This window comes from Anas platyrhynchos, chromosome 5 (assembly GCF_047663525.1).
Source record: "Anas platyrhynchos isolate ZD024472 breed Pekin duck chromosome 5, IASCAAS_PekinDuck_T2T, whole genome shotgun sequence".
Taxonomy (NCBI): domain Eukaryota; kingdom Metazoa; phylum Chordata; class Aves; order Anseriformes; family Anatidae; genus Anas; species Anas platyrhynchos.
Window position 1 is genome coordinate 43,957,257 of NC_092591.1, and position 17,219 is coordinate 43,974,475.

At 34.5% G+C, this 17,219-nt stretch overlaps 1 long non-coding RNA gene across 2 annotated transcripts in view; it reads left to right on the forward strand.

Annotated features, from left to right (window-relative positions):
- Window positions 1-17,219, forward strand: part of LOC106017429 (uncharacterized) — a 149,918-nt gene that overhangs the window by 128,158 nt on the left and 4,541 nt on the right. For both annotated transcript variants that reach the window (XR_011809752.1, XR_005265866.2), the window contains exons 4-5: window positions 6,134-6,267; window positions 7,294-7,388. This is a non-coding gene — a long non-coding RNA (uncharacterized lncRNA). The remainder of the gene's footprint in view (window positions 1-6,133; window positions 6,268-7,293; window positions 7,389-17,219) is intronic.

Here is a 17,219-nt window from a genome sequence, read left to right on the forward strand (position 1 = left end):
AAAAAGTGACAAGATAAATCAAGAAGGTAACTCTGATAAACTTTTCATCATCAGCTTCTAACTACCTTTGGTCCAGTTGTGTCGTTTGCTGATTATCTGTGCTATGACAGCAGAGGCATCTGTTTTAGCTTCCAGGTTTAGTTTGCGTATGCAATTGGGATGACCATATTCACACAGATGTGCACTGTATGGAGATCCAGCTTTCAGAACTCTGCAGTTCTGAAAGAACTGCACTGGGCGTGTCTTTGTCTTTTTTTCCCCGTTACTGTAACTTCGGTCGATGTTTTTGCCGCCTAAATGCCATAGATTACATTTGCTTGTGATATAACTTATGTCATTCTACTATATTTCACATTAACCTAGCTAGTCTACCCCTAGCTAGTCTACCCCATCAGTAGTTTAATCTGGTGAGGGGTGTCAAAGGCAACACAAAGGCCTTCTATAAGTATCCAAGTGGCAAAAAGAAGACTGGGAAAATGTGAGCCTGCTGCTGAATATGGTAGGAGCATCCAAATTTCTAAAGACTTAACACCATAACTTGCCATAACTTATAATTACCATAAGGTACTTGTAATCCATATAGTCTATAATCCCTTTAGAAATTCCAGGTCATGATTGTCTGAGTTGTCTTTAGAGCACAGGAGGAAATAGCTACTGTTGTTTATCATCAGGTTTTGAAACTCTATTTATATCTGCTCATGTTAGCATGCTTAACAAATTTTCCACTGTTTTGCCCTTTAAGTAGATTCATCTGACTACTTTATTAAAAGTAAACCGTCTTCCATACCTTTAGTTCTCAGAAACATCACTTTCTCCCCCATACACACATGTACCAGTACATAGTAAAGAAAAATTAAATGCACATACCACAATTAAAAAAAAAAAAAAAACAAAAAAAACTTTGCATGAACACCAATTTATTAATACAGAAACTTGCTTGGGTGGATTGTATATTTACATTCCACCTTCAGCTTTTGTTTTGTGTTTCCTTTTATTATTACTTCTCTTGTTTTTTTATATTTCCTCAATGGTTAGAAAACAAAGAAAATACCGTATTGTTCTGAATATCATGCACTGTAAAGTAGAAGCAACTGTATGTACTTAAACAGTATATGAGTATACTTCTTTATGATGAAAATAAATACAAATACAAGTTAAGAATATGACTGATAAAATAGCAAAGTATGTGACCCCTGGTGGTAATCAGATAATCTTGCAGCTCTTCTTGTCTAGTTTCTGTGGCTCTCAGGCATCTGACTGCAAAATCTGTATAACAGGCTGAGTAAAACAAAATATATCACTGTCTTAAATTCAACGGTCAAAGAAATTTGCTTTATAAATCCATTCAGAGGGAAAGCTCTTTTACACTGCTTCTCCCAAACTTTTCTAATTCATTGGTATACTATCAATATTCACCTGTGTCCCCCAATCTCATTCCCTTAGTACAGCACAAATAGAGTCTAATATTTTCTCCCATTCCTAAGAAAGGCAAATCCATTGATATCCTAGGTAACTTCGCTGCCCTTGAATTTGAGTCATCGAACCAAACACTCAAAAGGTTTGGCAATGTACTTTTGTAAATTAATCTATAATGCTTAACATTGAATTATATCATTTCTTTAGTGTCATTTTATGATATGTACTTTAAAATTTGGGTAAATAAAAATAATAATAATACCAAGGATGAATCAATTTTAGTAAAGAAAACCTGTTAGAACTCAGTAACAGCATAAAAATACACATAGTTCCTAAAACCTTATCCTCATTATCTGTCTTTATCCAGAAATCATCGGTTGTGGGTGTTCTGATAAGCTAATTATGAGCACTACATAAAATGTATAAAGTCATTTGTTGTATTCCCAATATCAATCCTATATCCAATATCAAGCAGGCTTCTGCAGCTAGGGCCTACCTTATACTATTCTAATCACTTGAAACACTGAAAAACAGTTTCTTCTATTTGCTTCTAGACATTATTTACCTTCTACAGTCCTCCAAAAGGAAATACTCAAGAGTTCTTAACACCTGATGAGGTGCTTATAATAATCACTTACATGATAAAATTAAAGAGATTTTTTAAATACTGACCCCACTTCCTCCTAAATATGATTCACAATAAAAACTGAAATAAAGAAATGACATTATCTTTGTTAATGGAAACAAGCCATTTTAACGTAATCATCAAGGACTATATAGGTTCGTTTTAAATTTTGGTATATTTTAAAATGTGACAAAGTCAGTGAAAGTAGGAATTGTTAAACCAACAATGGGTGGGGGTTTTAACCTGTTCAGTTTGCCCTTTGTATTGCAAAACATCTGCCTGGTAAGATGCTTACAAAAACTGTAAGTCCAAAAAATGTTAGAAAATATAATATCATCTGTACCTTTAAGTAGAAAACCTGCGTAAAAGCTGAATTTGCAGTGTCCATGTAATCCGTTTTCTACAGGTTTAGTTGTTCATATAGACACATTCTCACATTCCAAAATATGGTTCATAACAGACCTTAAACTTCACATAGAGAAATGTAGCCACCTGAGAAAACTAGTAGGTGTCACTGCAATATATTGCATTATGTAATGATATTGCAAGGAGAATGTCATAGTGACATATTATGCCAGACAAATTTTGATCTTGTTTGTGGTCAGGCAATCTGTACAGATCATCTACTTTGCTATGCAAATACGTAATGGGGACAGTTAGAAGAATGGAAACAAACTCCTCTTGGCAAGGCAAAAACTTTGCACAAAAGAGATCAACAATTTAGACTTCATTTGTAAATAATACATATCTTCACCCATGCATATTTGCATACTCAAAGGAAGGGAACACCGAACTTGAGCTTTAACAGACATAACCCGAAAGTCAAAGTAACCAGTGTGGTCTTCACCAAAAAGACTGTTAATCAGAGTCTGTCATCTTTTCAGCTACTGAACTAAATCTTATTACTGATGAAATGTCACAACACATTTATGCGGAGTTGCTAAGGAAAGCGAATGTGTTGGTCAAATGACTTTTGACATAAAATATCTATCTTTCTGCAATAGCAGCTTTGAACTGACTGACATAAAAGGGAAGGTTTGAACAGCCCTAGATAATATGCTGGTTAGCAAATGCCATACCAGGCACAGTGTGTCAATTATGTGGTCTATGTGGGTAGCAGTTCCTTATGATATTTGTCTATGTGTGTGTAATTTTAACAAATTTTAAAAATAAATAAATAAATAAGTGAGAATGTAGAATTGGTTCTGTGGTTTGATAGTGATGGATCACTAAATTTCCAAGACAGAATGAATCTGTTTATCTCAAGATCTTTCATTTTACCTGTATATAATGTACAGCTCCTTTTGATATTTGAAATGGTATATTTCATTAATCTAAAATAATTACTATAAGTAAGAAGTAACTTAAAGGAAGATCAGGTCCTTCTTCTAGAATTGTTTTGACAGCTAATACAACTCATGCTGAGTTGCTTAGAAATCTAATGCTCAACTCCTGATACTTATTAAAGGTCTTTCATACTAAAGTTAAGAATTTTATTATGCATTTTGCTTTTAGGGCATGTTTACTACTTAGTTCTCTTCATTCTTTGGCAAAAACAACAAAAATTTAATTGTGGCTACTTCTCTATGTCCTTGGAAAGAAAAGTTTCCCTTGATTATTGCAGAAATCAGAATAGAGAAATTTGATTGACTTAATAATCCTGCTTCATGGAGTAGTAGGTTTTGTTTTTGAAGATTCTTTCATTTTAATAGAAAATATATCATAACACTTAATGAACCTTAAAATATTATTTGGCAGTTAAAACACATCAGTGTGTATTTATACTTTTCATCAGACTACTACTTTGTAAATGCTCATCGGTTACATGCCAATAAGGACAGAGAAATGCATTATAATTAATAAAAGACCGATAAAATGTTCACTGTATTTAAAGATTTCTTTCATTTATCATTTTCCCTGATCAGATCAAATGGAGTGATTAAATCTTTTACTGCACTTGGGAGTAGGCAGCATCATGAAACCTACACTGAACAGAAGATCACAGATCTTATCCTATCTTACCCAGATCCTATTCTGGCTTGCAACCGGTTTGATCTATTCTTTTCACATAATCACTCTCTTAATTTGTCTTCTTTATTAATTTCTCTGCTGGGAAGATGCATATTTATGGAATCTCAGATATTAGTGAATCCTACCATCCCAACCTAAACATGAGATAATCATATAGCTGGAAGAAGTGGCTCAAACAGAATTTTATTAGACCTTCAGTATTCATCTTATTTGAGATTTATCTATTCTTTCTGATCACCCAACACCCCCACAGATCTTTTTGCCTTCAGTTGCTGCCTGGAGTTTTCCCATGCCTAAATCCCTTCTTGAAGTAAAATTAATTGAAGAGTGGAATAAATCCAGTAACTGAACTTGGAGGATACAAAAACATAGTCCAATGAACTTAATATTATTCCCAAAACTAGGGAGTATGACACAAGGTGGCCTTTGTCCTGTAGAAAGAATAGATACGCAGAGTAGAGATGGGGACAAATAAAAATGGGTTCCAGAGTATGCTTGAGAGAGAGCACTGTGTTTGGAAAGCTTTGGCAATTTCTTTGTCATCTGATATCTTCTTTGAAAGATATGTTTAAAAGACATAACTATGTTATGTCACTCTTCAGAGATAAGAGCACTGAGTTTGTGTGAGTGATTCTTGTATTGTCGCTTTGGGGCAACTCTCAGTAAGTCATAGAATCATTCAGGTGGTAAACAATCTCCAAGATCATCTAGTCCAACTTCTATATTTTGGGGTGTATAAATTCAGGTATATCTTTTTTTTCTCATCATTATTTGTTATACTTACATGATGCTCTAGATATCTATATAAACACTCTTTAACTGAAAGCTACTAGGAAAAAAAAAGTGTAAATAGCCTTACATAGAATTGCTAGGGTTTGGATATAGAAATGTTCTCAGAAAAGTGAGTTGCTATAAAGTGTCAAACACAATGTTCTTTCCAGATTTTCCAGCAGTAGCAGTTTGGTTCTGTCCTTTCTAATGCATCTGTTTTAAGATGTTGGAGCGTATTCTCTCCCTTTTCCCCCGCTACTCAGAAAGCAAGATCCTGTTCCTACTGATTACACTAACATAGAATATTCCTACAGATCAAAAGGAAAAGAGAATCTGCTTAAGAGATTTTGCAGTCAACAAAAGATCATGAGGCTTTTGGCTATTTGCAGGCTTGCTTTGTCAGTTTGAGTAAGTGAAAGTTCAGCACTGAATATCATCATTCAGATCTCATAGCCATAAATAGGGCAAATTACTTAGAATTTGTAAATAGACATCCCTCAGATGTTTCTCAGATTTTCTGTAAGAAACTTCTTGCTTCCATTTCAGCACTCCATCCTTTCCCATCCAATACTAACGTCACAAAGGTTTATGAAAACAGTTCTCCTGCATCATTCCACAGTATTTTGTGTGTAGTCCACAAGATACCTTTTAATTCAGTCTGCAGTAAATCCAGAGGAAGAGTCCAGATTCTCATCTACAAATCAATAAATCACAGGACTATATGACAGGAGAAGAAAACACATGTAACCTACTGTTTTCAGGTTGCTTAGATGTTGCGAGACTGGTGCACCAGCACCTCCCTATTGCTGATTAGATTTTGGTGAAGTAATTTGAGTAAGGTAAAGTAATTACGTCTGTAAGTCCTTGGCTGGGCAAATATGTGATAGATTGTCTGTATGAATGGTAAAATAATGCTGGTATATGACAGTAGAAAATGAGCACTCATTTATCAGTTTACAGTAGACCTAGCTACGGATATGAAAGCAATAGAATAATGTTCCTGACACAGCTGAAATTCAAGGTTTAATTTTCATGATGAAATTTGAAGCTGGTGTAAAGAATATGTTTGAAAAAATATATATTAGAATGAACAGAATGAACACACAAGGAATTTTCAAGAAAGATGCCACCTTTATTACTCGAAAGACTATATTGCATTACATCATAATTAATGTTTTTATCTGTTCAACTGAAATGTGTGAACCTTCATGGGAAAAAATGTATAAATTTTATATTAAACTTGTATGAAATCTTTCCATATTTACCCTTAATATATTTTTTCTTTTACAGACATATATCTGTCAAGCTCATGATTACTAAATGTGATTCTGTCACATTTAAAAAAATGTATCTGTGACAAAGATGAGATGACTGTGAACGAGGCCAATGACACTGAGCTACAGCAGGACAGAATAAAGCAGAAGGTTTGATAATGAGAGATTACACTTTCCAGCTATTCTTGAAGACCAGAGGGAGGGAATTATTTGGTTTATGCTGGCAGCAATTTCCCTAAGCCATGTGAGATGGCATACCTCAAGCTGTTGCAAATGTAGGCAGAACAACCACAGGCCATGGCTCTTGGTTGGATCTAGATTCCCTGGGGCATAGAATATATTGAAAAGGCTCCTAAATAGGGGCTGATCACTTAATTTGACTGTTTGAATGGAAGTCCCACATATTCTTCAATCACTAACACTTGTTCACATCTCCCTTGAAGCTTAATAATCACTTCTGATTTTTTTTTTTTAAATTAGATTAGCTGCTCATGGTTACAGTTTTACAACTGTAACATATCAAATGTGTTAAGCAGTACTTACGCACTGTCCCCTTTTCTGGGTTCTGTAAAGCTGCAATGAACAAAGATTATTGAGTTCCTGCTGTGTTTAAGTTTCCTACAGGTCAGTTTTAATAAACTGTTTGTTTGTTCAGAAATGCACAGTAGCCACATTAATCCTCAACCCTTGAAAACTTAAAAGTTAAACCAAGCTTTCCCCCAAAAAAAACATTCGAAAACAGAAATATATTAGTATTCATTTGTAGATATTTAAATAGCCCACAATTTATCCCTTTTCTGTAAGGAAATTGTGATTAATTGCAATGGTTAAAGATTGTGTTGCACATTTTTCTGAAGCGACAGTACTTATAGCCTTTTGTCCTTTATAATGTCACTGCAAGAAAAAATCATTCAAGATTTTCAGTCTTAGTGAACAAGAAACACCTTCGTCTTTATCAAAATACAAAAAAACATGTATTCTTATGTAAATTCTATGTCAGACATATAAATGACCCTTTTTGTCATTCCTCTACAGGAGTTGATTGATTCATGCTACTCTAAAATGTACATACAAATCACAGTGCTAAGAAAATTTTCTTTTCATGATGTCAAATAATGTAAACTTTATTATAAAATACTTCACAATTACTTATATTGTATTTCAATTTAAATCCAGCCAGGTATTCTGTAAGGATAATATGCCTTAGACAGAAGAAAGGCACTTATATGGAAAAATGTACTGACTTTATCCAACTAATTATGTTTAGATAGGTAAGAACGTTAATATGTGTATGTGTGTCTGCTTGTGTGTGTATTGTACAAACCATTTGTAATTGCCATAAAGATTAGTTACCTAATTAGTTGCTACTGTATATTATTTTTAAAAGATCCAGATAGAAGATACATTGGCAAACATTCAGACCATCTTTATGCTATTACATCTAATTGTAAACATCAACACATTTAATTATCATGTAAGCATGAACAATTATGTCACTACTTTGTAAACATACATGAAAGGTTATGCATCACTGCCATATATTATAAAATATTATTAATATAATGAAAGACAACCATACTAAACTTCTTCCCCAGTCTTTTGTTAACTCATTTCAGAAAGCCAAAGTAATGAGGATACTGTGATTCTGCTTTAGAATATGGAATATCAATTCCATATGAAAAATTGATAGGTTTCTCAATTTTTCCTTTAATATTTTGTTGAAATTACTTATAAAAGATTGTAAACCCTTGACAATGTGAAGTCACGTACATTCCACACACACACAAAAAAGCACAAATAAACAAACAAAAACCTCACACGGTTAAGGGGAGAAAATAATCTAGGATCATAGAAGCTTCTTTGTGCTCCTACACATGAAAGACACTGATTTTAGAAAATGCTGACTAATGCATTACTATTTTAATATTCAATTTTGAATATTCATTTTTTTATTTTTACTATTTTCAATTTATTCAATATATATTCAAATATATATTGAAATATATATTCAAATATATTCAATTTTTATTTTTACTATTTTAATATTCAAATTTAATATTAAATTTTGATTTTAATATTCAATTTTGATTTGCACTTAAATTTGCTAAGTTTTTAAACTCTGGACTGACATTCTCATGTCAGATGTTGGATGATAAATATTGCTTAAAGATTTTCTAGTATTTTAAAACTCTCACAGCATTTAACATGAAATTCTTAGACCATGAATGCTTTGGAGCAGAAACCTGAATTTTGTCCACTGAGTTTTGTCCAGCCAAATACAACCAAGTTATGAATTTGTAGATACTACGGTTCATCTCACGTTAGTGGATATCACGTTCTAGTTCTTAGTAAGAACCCTTTAGAACTGGGCAATATAATTTCCTGAACACGAGGTATGTTTCAACTTAATACTGCACAACACTGAACATAAGGCATGCTTCAATTCTACCTAGCAGCTGGTAGGCCCATACGGCCTGATGAACTCCTGTTTACAAAGACTAAGTCAAATGTAAAAATTGTTAGGCATGTTAGTGTCGAACTGCATCTATTCTAATAAGCCTGCTAAGACCACAGGCTCATTAGCTACAGGGCAGCAATCTACTGACATAACTATACTATTTCCTCCTTAATTACTCCAGAATTTTTCTGTTGTGAAAAAATACCTATGAAACATGCTGTGAAAACGGCTGTAACATCAGCTGAAGGAAATAGTCAACTACTTACCAGCCAACTACTTTTCCATATATATCACCTAAGTTCTGTGCTGGTAGTTACACACAAGACACAACATGGTTACAATGCAGATAATTTTTTCTATATGTCTTCTGAAAAACAAACAAAACAAAACCAAAAAAAAAAATGTACCAACTGCAAAGCAAGAATGTTAATTTTGTAAGTTAGAAACTCAGAGTTCAGAAAACTCAAGAACTGAGGTTAATTCAGTAAAGTCAGTTCAGTACTCATGCATAACTTTTAAGGCATAGTCCTTATTTACCTGTTCTTTGTAGAATTTTTTCACATTTGCCTAATTGAATACATTACACTATGTTCTAGGAGTATATCGAGGATAAACTGTGAAAAAGAATAAATTACCAAAAGAAAACTGATTCATCCATCACATAACTAGGACCAAAAGAAAATTGATTTATCTATCATGTAACTAGGAAAGTCTGTAGGAACAGAATATGTCTGCAAATTGTAGGTGAAGAATGAGGAATTTGAATTGTGACAGTGAGAACTGAATCTACCACAAAGTTGTAATGTGATGGTAATCGAGACACTTAAACCAAATTTCACATATGGCTCCTAATGGCTGCTAAAAATGGCCACATTTTCTGGGTACCTATTTGAGTCATCCTTGGCAGATACATAGAAGTGCCAAATGATCACAGCTGTGACTGAAATGAGTTGGATCTGTGCTTGTTATTTAAAGCGTTCTGAAAAATGAGGCCCAAACTCTTTCAAATTAGTGAACACATTAGTGTTCACTAACTATTCATGAACACACGATCATTTTAATTTCTTTCAAAACTTTAATTTCTTATATAGACTTCCTTAGTACTGACAAAATTATTTTGCAACTTCTTGTCTTTTTAATCACCTTCGTAGCTTTAGCATGGATTTTTTCATTGTTTTGTCACAGCTTTCATAGGTATAGTTCAAGGCCCAAACTCATGACTTCTGTCCTACCAAAGCATTTATGCCTAGTGTCAAATTCAAAAATGACATTAATGCTTGCAATGCCATTTTCAGTTGCAATAAACCAATTTAGCCTCTGAATGAATTTAGCATTGTAATGTTAGACTGACTGTAAACCTTATGTTGTTAAATGAAGTTTCAGATAGGCATAGGAGACACTACTTCCATTGCATCATCTGGGAAGTTCACTTCCTTGACTGTTTCTGCTGTTCCTACACCCACTGGAAATGCAGAGTGTCTTCACCATTTTCAGAAACTTATAAACAGCACCATGCAAGGACATATGTTGAAGATTGAGCATACATCAAAGATTTCAATTTCTGACCTCTGGGCTACTTCCAAGCTAGCTTTCATCTGAGCTGTTTTGTTTTTTGTTTTTTTTTATTAATTAAATTAACTGACAGTTTATTTCCTGTGGTAACAAGATCATATTTATAGACAGGATATATTGAGATCTATTTCTTTTATGCTTTTGGTTTCTACTTTGCAACAACAGTGTTTTAGTAGGAAAACTTGGCTATTTCTAGCTAGTAGAAGAAACTAGCCTGGGAGGATCACAAAATCACAGAATAGCTGAGGTGGGAAGGGACTTCCTGAGATCATTTAGTCCCACTCCTTCCTCAAGCTGGGTGAGCTAGAGCAGGTTTCCCAGGACTGTATCCAGCCATGTGTTGATTATGTCCACAAACTGAGACTCCACAACTCTACCATACTTACATGCCGATATTCAAATTAGTTTATATTTATTTCTACATTTTGTTTCCTTCTTGAATTTCCTAAAAATTCTCCCTGCTAAATAATTATACCATTAGAACATAGCTGGGATAAATATTCATCAGCATTCATCAACCTCTAACCTACTTCTAGGACAACTGCTTTCTTAAATTGAATGCAAATTAAATACAGTACCTTCCATATATGATAAACCTAAACTAATACCAAATAATAGAAGGAGCAGGTTAAAAATATGTAGGGTGAAAGTCACAGTGAATTTGACTGTGAATTCAGTCCTTGTTTTTACAGCTCTTTGTCCACTATACAGATTTAAACTATAAAGTCTGCATTTTCTACTCTGAGGTGCTGATCATGCGTAAAGTTAATAGATTTTATCTCTGCTGAATTCAGAAGCATTCAAGTTTTCCATTGTTAATCAGGGAATAGGTTGTTCCACCATTGCAGAAGAGATGGTGTTTATGCTCTGAGAATCAATGTTTTCTGCAATTTTGCTGAATATCATCTGTTCTTCCGGAAAATCTAACTTTTGATCACTTACAATGTGTGACCACTTATAAATTGATAATATTCTTGTTAGCATGAAGGGCTTCCACTTACTATGTATTTTCAAGTCTAATATATTTTCTAAGTTGTAACTGGGGAACCTATTTGACCTCTTCTGTTATTGTTCTAGTCAGCTTTCCTGGAGGGTAACTCTTTTGTTACTGTTTACTATCTTTTCCTCCAGAACACATTAAATCTTAGTAATAAAGTATGTGTAATAAAGTATGAGATTTACTCCCTGTAAATCTCAGAATTATGGATTCTACTGAAATATTGTGAAACATATTGCAACAGTTTAGTAGAGAGATGGAGAGAAAGAAAAGATAATAAAGTGTAACTCACACAGGTAACCTCCATGCATACAAAATTCATCATTGCCTTTATAACCATATGTTCAAACTTTTCAGTCAGCAAGAGGACAGGGAGTGTGCATGTGTAAAGTGTAGGAGTATGCTGAGGTATGGACTTAATAATAAAGGAAGGTAAGTTTACAAACCAAAGGAAAATCTTTGATCTTGGAAGGGATTGTAGGAAAGGAGAGAGAGAAGAATAGTACCCTGAGTGTCAAGTGATGTAAGTTTCAGTGTTGAAATGTTGGTCCTGAGTGCTAAATGATCAAAAAGGAGGAAAAGGAAATCATAGCATGAAAAGAGAGAGTATTTCTGAAGGGAAAGCTTAAGTTCTGTTCTCTCAGCTAGAGGTCTTAAGCTAATGAGCAGAAAATTATGGGAGATTCTGAGTTAGGGATGTTTGAGTTGTGTTGTCAAAACTGAGCACAGAAAAAGCAAAATCATGCACAGAATTGGTGGCATGCATGTTGACATGCACATGTTGAGGACAAGACTTGAGCTAGATTTGAATGAATGAGATTGAGAGTGGAGACAGGGAAGAGGTGACACAGTGATAAAAATTTATCCCAACCTGTCCTTACTACACAGTGTCCCAGTTTTCTATTTTAGCAGTGAAAGTGAGATGAAGATTGCCCTTTTTTTTCTTTTTTTCTTTTTTTCTTCAAATTCCTGGCCAGCTTCCTTTTCCCTGTGCCAGAATGTTTCCCTGAGAACCCCGAACACAACACCCCAGTTTTTCACTTTAAAAATATGATCAGTCTGCCAAGAGATGGAAAGAGTCTGCAGATTGCTACTGACTTACCAGTTATTTTGGCATCATTTTCCACATGACCTATCTTGGGAGATATTTTAACTCACATTATGAGTGATGCTTCCAAATGGAAACCTCTGTTTTTAATGGTTAGTTTTGCAGCACCAAGCACTCTACTGATTTTGATCTGATTTGTAGAACTAACATTTGCTCTAATGCTTTCCATATTTGTTATCTTTGCTTTCAGCTATAAAAGTGTAAATATACTAGTATTCAGTTAAGTGCCTGAAGTACAATTTATTCTGAAATTTTGTTGACCATATTGTAAGGGACAATAGAGGTTCAAAACATACACCTCCTTTCTAGAAAGTGGTTAGCCTTTCAATAAGCTGAATGAATGTTTAGTGTACCTATCTGAGAAATAATTCCCGAGTTTTGGGCAAAATGATTCCAAATATCTGTCATCACAGCTAGAAATCTAGAATCTCACCAAATGTTTCTGGTTGTAAATGTAGATTTTATGTTTTAAGGGTAGAAGAAGTTCATCAGAAAGGGAAATACAACCACTGATCTTTGATAGAAAAGATAAATTAGATTCTGACTTCCCCATCCCTACTTATCTGGGAGTGACTTGGGAATCCATTATATCAGCATAAGTCTAGTGGGAAGGAAACAACACAATCTGCATTCTCTTGAATTCCCAGACCTTTGCCATTCTATTGGGATGGCAGTGATTCTCCTTTTTTGCCAACAGAGGAAAAGGAAAAGAACTTTCCTCATTCATTTGTGTCAGAGAATATGTTCCACTACCATTTAAAATACAGTTTTCCCCCATAATGAGTAAGCCATAGTATTTAGCTTCAGAAAACAGCCTCTGGATGGAATGTGCAATGTGTTCCAATACAGTTTGCTTTCACATGTGCAATTTGTTTGTGACTCATGAATCCCCATCAATATGCCTTCTGTAGAAGACGTTATAAATGCCATCAATCCTTTATTTGTATTTGAATCACATGTATAAGGCACTGAGATACCAAGCAGATTTTGAGAGGTCAGCAGTTTTCATCTCTAGAACAACAAAAAAAAATCATTTATGTGCAAGATTTTAGTGAAAAGTCAATGTGAAAGAGCAACAGAAATTCCTGACAAAGCCTCTCCCCCTCCAATCCCTCCCACTGCCTATCCTTTTGCATCCTTCCTAAGTATCACCTCTCCTTTCCATCAGGACTGGCACTCAAAGATACCAGATGGCAGCCTCAAGATTGTAGCACCCTTTAATGTCTGCCCTTTACTGTCTGGCAAAAGTGTTGACATTTCTGCCTTGAATGAGAACTGAAAACATTTAAAAATATATTCAACATGAACAGTCAGTGTCTAAGATGTTGTTTACACACTGCTAATGGGCTTTGACTTTAATAGAATGATCTTAGGTCTGCAGAACGCACAGTCAGGTGTGAACTGGATATATTTTCTTCTGTTATTTCTATTACATTAGAGGAATAGCCATCCTTTTTACCCATAAACTTCAGACCTGTGGATACTATTTCTGTCAGCAAATAAGAAGGCACTGCTGTGAGCTTTCTTGCATGCATCAGCTAAACTATGAGAATACAATTTCTTAGACTAACCCCCAGGAAGCTCTTGCCTCCACCTTTGGGGGGGAGTTGTTGCATTGGTACAATCAAAGAGAGGTCAGCTTCTTAAGTTGAAGGTGCAAAAACAGCAAGTTCATGTTTTATTATACACTTGACTCTTGACCCATTGATGGGTTATATCACTTACTGTCACAGGTCTTTGTCTTTACTTGTGCATTGATGTTCAGGAGGTAAATTGTATAAATGTCTCTTCATCACTGAAAGAAAATAATTTATTTGTTTGGCTAAACTGAGCACAGAAATAATGGAATGAAATGTTCATTTCTAAGAGTAAGTTTCAGGAAATCTCTGGAATTTGTTTTTCTGAAGGACTCCATATAGAGACCTGAATCCATAAGAAGACAGGCATTTTCTGTAAAAAGCTAAACGGTCTCAAGTTATAGTAGAGCATAGTTACAAGAAACTCTTGAGTATGTCACAGCTTTTGGGATGAGTGGACTGGCATGTGTAAAGAAAGCACTATACATCTCCTGCATCTAGATCATAGCACAGTGTTATTTCTGATACCTACTGAAGCAAACTATTTACCTCCTCTTCATCTTAAGTAATTAGGTTGCTGCAAGGGAGTGATGAACATCAACTGATTTTAAGCCAACGTGCATATGTGGAGATTAGGTTTGGATTTATCATTGGTGGAAACCTGGGTGGAGATAGGAAGGAAAAGAGGACAAAATATGTAGCACACCTATTTATTTCATGGCTGTAGTTCCATGAATCTGAAATCATATGCTAATATAAATACAATGTTACTCTGATACCAGCCTGATATAACACAAGATGATGTGAGCTTTCTTTTAATGTATTTTAAATTTAATATTCAATTTTATTATGCATGATTTTCATCAGATTTAAGATTTTGCCTCAGTATATTGACATTGTGACACTGAACTGTGAGCAGGATGTGTAATACTGATAAATAACATCACAAAGGGTGCATTTCTGTAACCTATTTTTTTAATCTTGATGACATTATCAGTACTCTGAGGAGAAGAAAAAAAAACTTATGGAACATCAGTGTGCCATTACATAGCCATGTAATAATTTACATTACTAAAATTTTCATGTTATGTTAATGTTATAACTCTTTCCGTAAAGTTTTTGAGACAGCATGTCACATTTCACATCTTTGCAAAGTTTTATTTTTTGTTGTTGTTCATTTGTCCTTAAATTATTCCCAATTGTTAAGAGGCACAACTTTTCCATTAATGATATAGGTGGCCATTTAATTCTCAAATATGTGGAATAGTTCATGATATATGGGTGACAAAATATAGGACATAATTTACTACCTAATCCCTAGGATGAACATGTACTGCTTCAAGGTTTAGTGCAGAAGGACTACAAGTGGCTGCAAAATAAATACTACTTTCTGCTTGTACACCCTGTATTTTGACAGGCCATATTGTCTTGAGATAGAACATCAGAGAAAGAATGAATAATTTAATCAGAAATAGATGAGACAAATAGTTTAAGGGACAGTACATGGATTTCCTGCTTGAAAGCTGAAGTCTGCCTGTGCTTCACATGACCAGCCAACCATTCCACTCTAAAAGCTGTAAGCTGGTTGCATACAGGTTTCCACACATTCATTTCTAAAGCAAGCAGGTAAAACATTCAGATTGCTAGTGGATGGAATGGGTTTTCTGTGGATTTAAGTGGCACATACTTTATACTGCCCTTATGAAAAGCCTGTATGGTAATTTTAAAAGTAAGATTACCTCATTGATATGAAATTTTAAAAATCTATTTTCTATTCAGCAAAAACCTGAAGACTGTAAGGTTCATTTGCATATATATAAATTGCTATGGCTTTTCCTTTTGCACCCAAGCTTCTATATGAAATAATATCCCTTATGATTTATATAGAAAAATAAAATAAAGTAATAGTACCATTGTACTTCAGTAGGGATCTCCATTCTCTTCCTTAGCATCATTAAGAACTGTTGGACAGAGTTATTTTTGGATGGAATGAGCAGAATGAGAAAATCTATGTCTTAAATTAGAAAAAATCACATATATTAAGAACTAAATATGAATGGTCTCTTTTGATCACAAGAGGTGGAATAAACATGTGGGATGCAAATGGCTTATGTCAAGACATGCTGTTCCTGCATTTCTGTGCTGTTCTTTCATATTTAAAATGCTGTTTTAATTCATCTTTGCATTTGTACATGCTGAGTGATAGGGTTAAGAGAGCTAGAGTTGTTTGTACGTCTAAACCCTTTTTATTGGTATTTTGGTGACATCTAGTGGTGACAAAGCTTTTAGCCAGTTTTATGTTGTATGCTGATGTAGCAGGAACATCGCTTTATGGAGAATGCTTGTAACTAGGGATGCAAAACTGGGATTTTGTAAACTGCGGAAGAAAAGGATCAGCAACAGTTCTCACTTCTTCTTTTGCTGCCTAATCACAGGGAACAGCAAATTTCTGGTTCTTTCAAATACAAACTGATATCATGCCAATTATTTTAAGGTTACAAAGAAAGGTTCCACTGATATTGTCAAGAGCACAACAGAAGACTGGAAGCAGGATTAGGTGATGCCATAGTGAAACCTTGCTATCTGTTCTTCAGTCTCTGCCTGCTGCTGACAAGACTAAAACATTGTGTAACAATTGTAAATGCTTGCATACCATAAGGTAATACCTGGTGCTGACAGAAAGCCACAGAAAATAGCTGTAGATGGTCTTTTAGATGAGTCTAAATGAAAGAGATCTATTCTCAGCTGCCCTGGTTGTGAATACCAAGCCAGTTTTACCTATGTTATGTGGTTGCCTTTGTTAGAATTCACATCCATACCTGTGAAATCAGTCTCCGGCCCAGTGTGTACAATAAAGTAAAAAAAGAACTCATGCTGTGAGAGTTCTCTTTTCTGTCCCCCAAAGAATTAGTGCAGAATGGAGATACTTTGGTTGAACAGCACTGTTTTCTACAACACAAACATTATATTTTTGATAAATATTTATGAGGAGTTGGCAAGGGAGGAAGAGGTTATATTTTGTTGATTAGAAAAAACAGTGATTCAATAAATGACATCAAGCTACTGGCTTTTCTGCTTTTGTTTCAATAATATGAATATGGAGAGAGAGAGAGTGTGTGAGTGTGTTTTTGAAAGAGAGAGAGAAAGAGTGTGTGAGACAGGTGGCAGTGGGGTTGCTATAGCAATTACTTGTCACTAATGATAGGAGGGTAATTACTGCAGCAAATTCCCACGTAGCTATTCAGCACACAAGTTAGACTATTTCCCATCCTAAAATATTCTTTCTGTATTTGTAGGATTACCTTTTTCATCGGATGGCTACAGGCTACATTTCTAAAATTGACAATAGTGTAAATCTAGATTAAGTTAATTATTTATTTATTCTGTCAC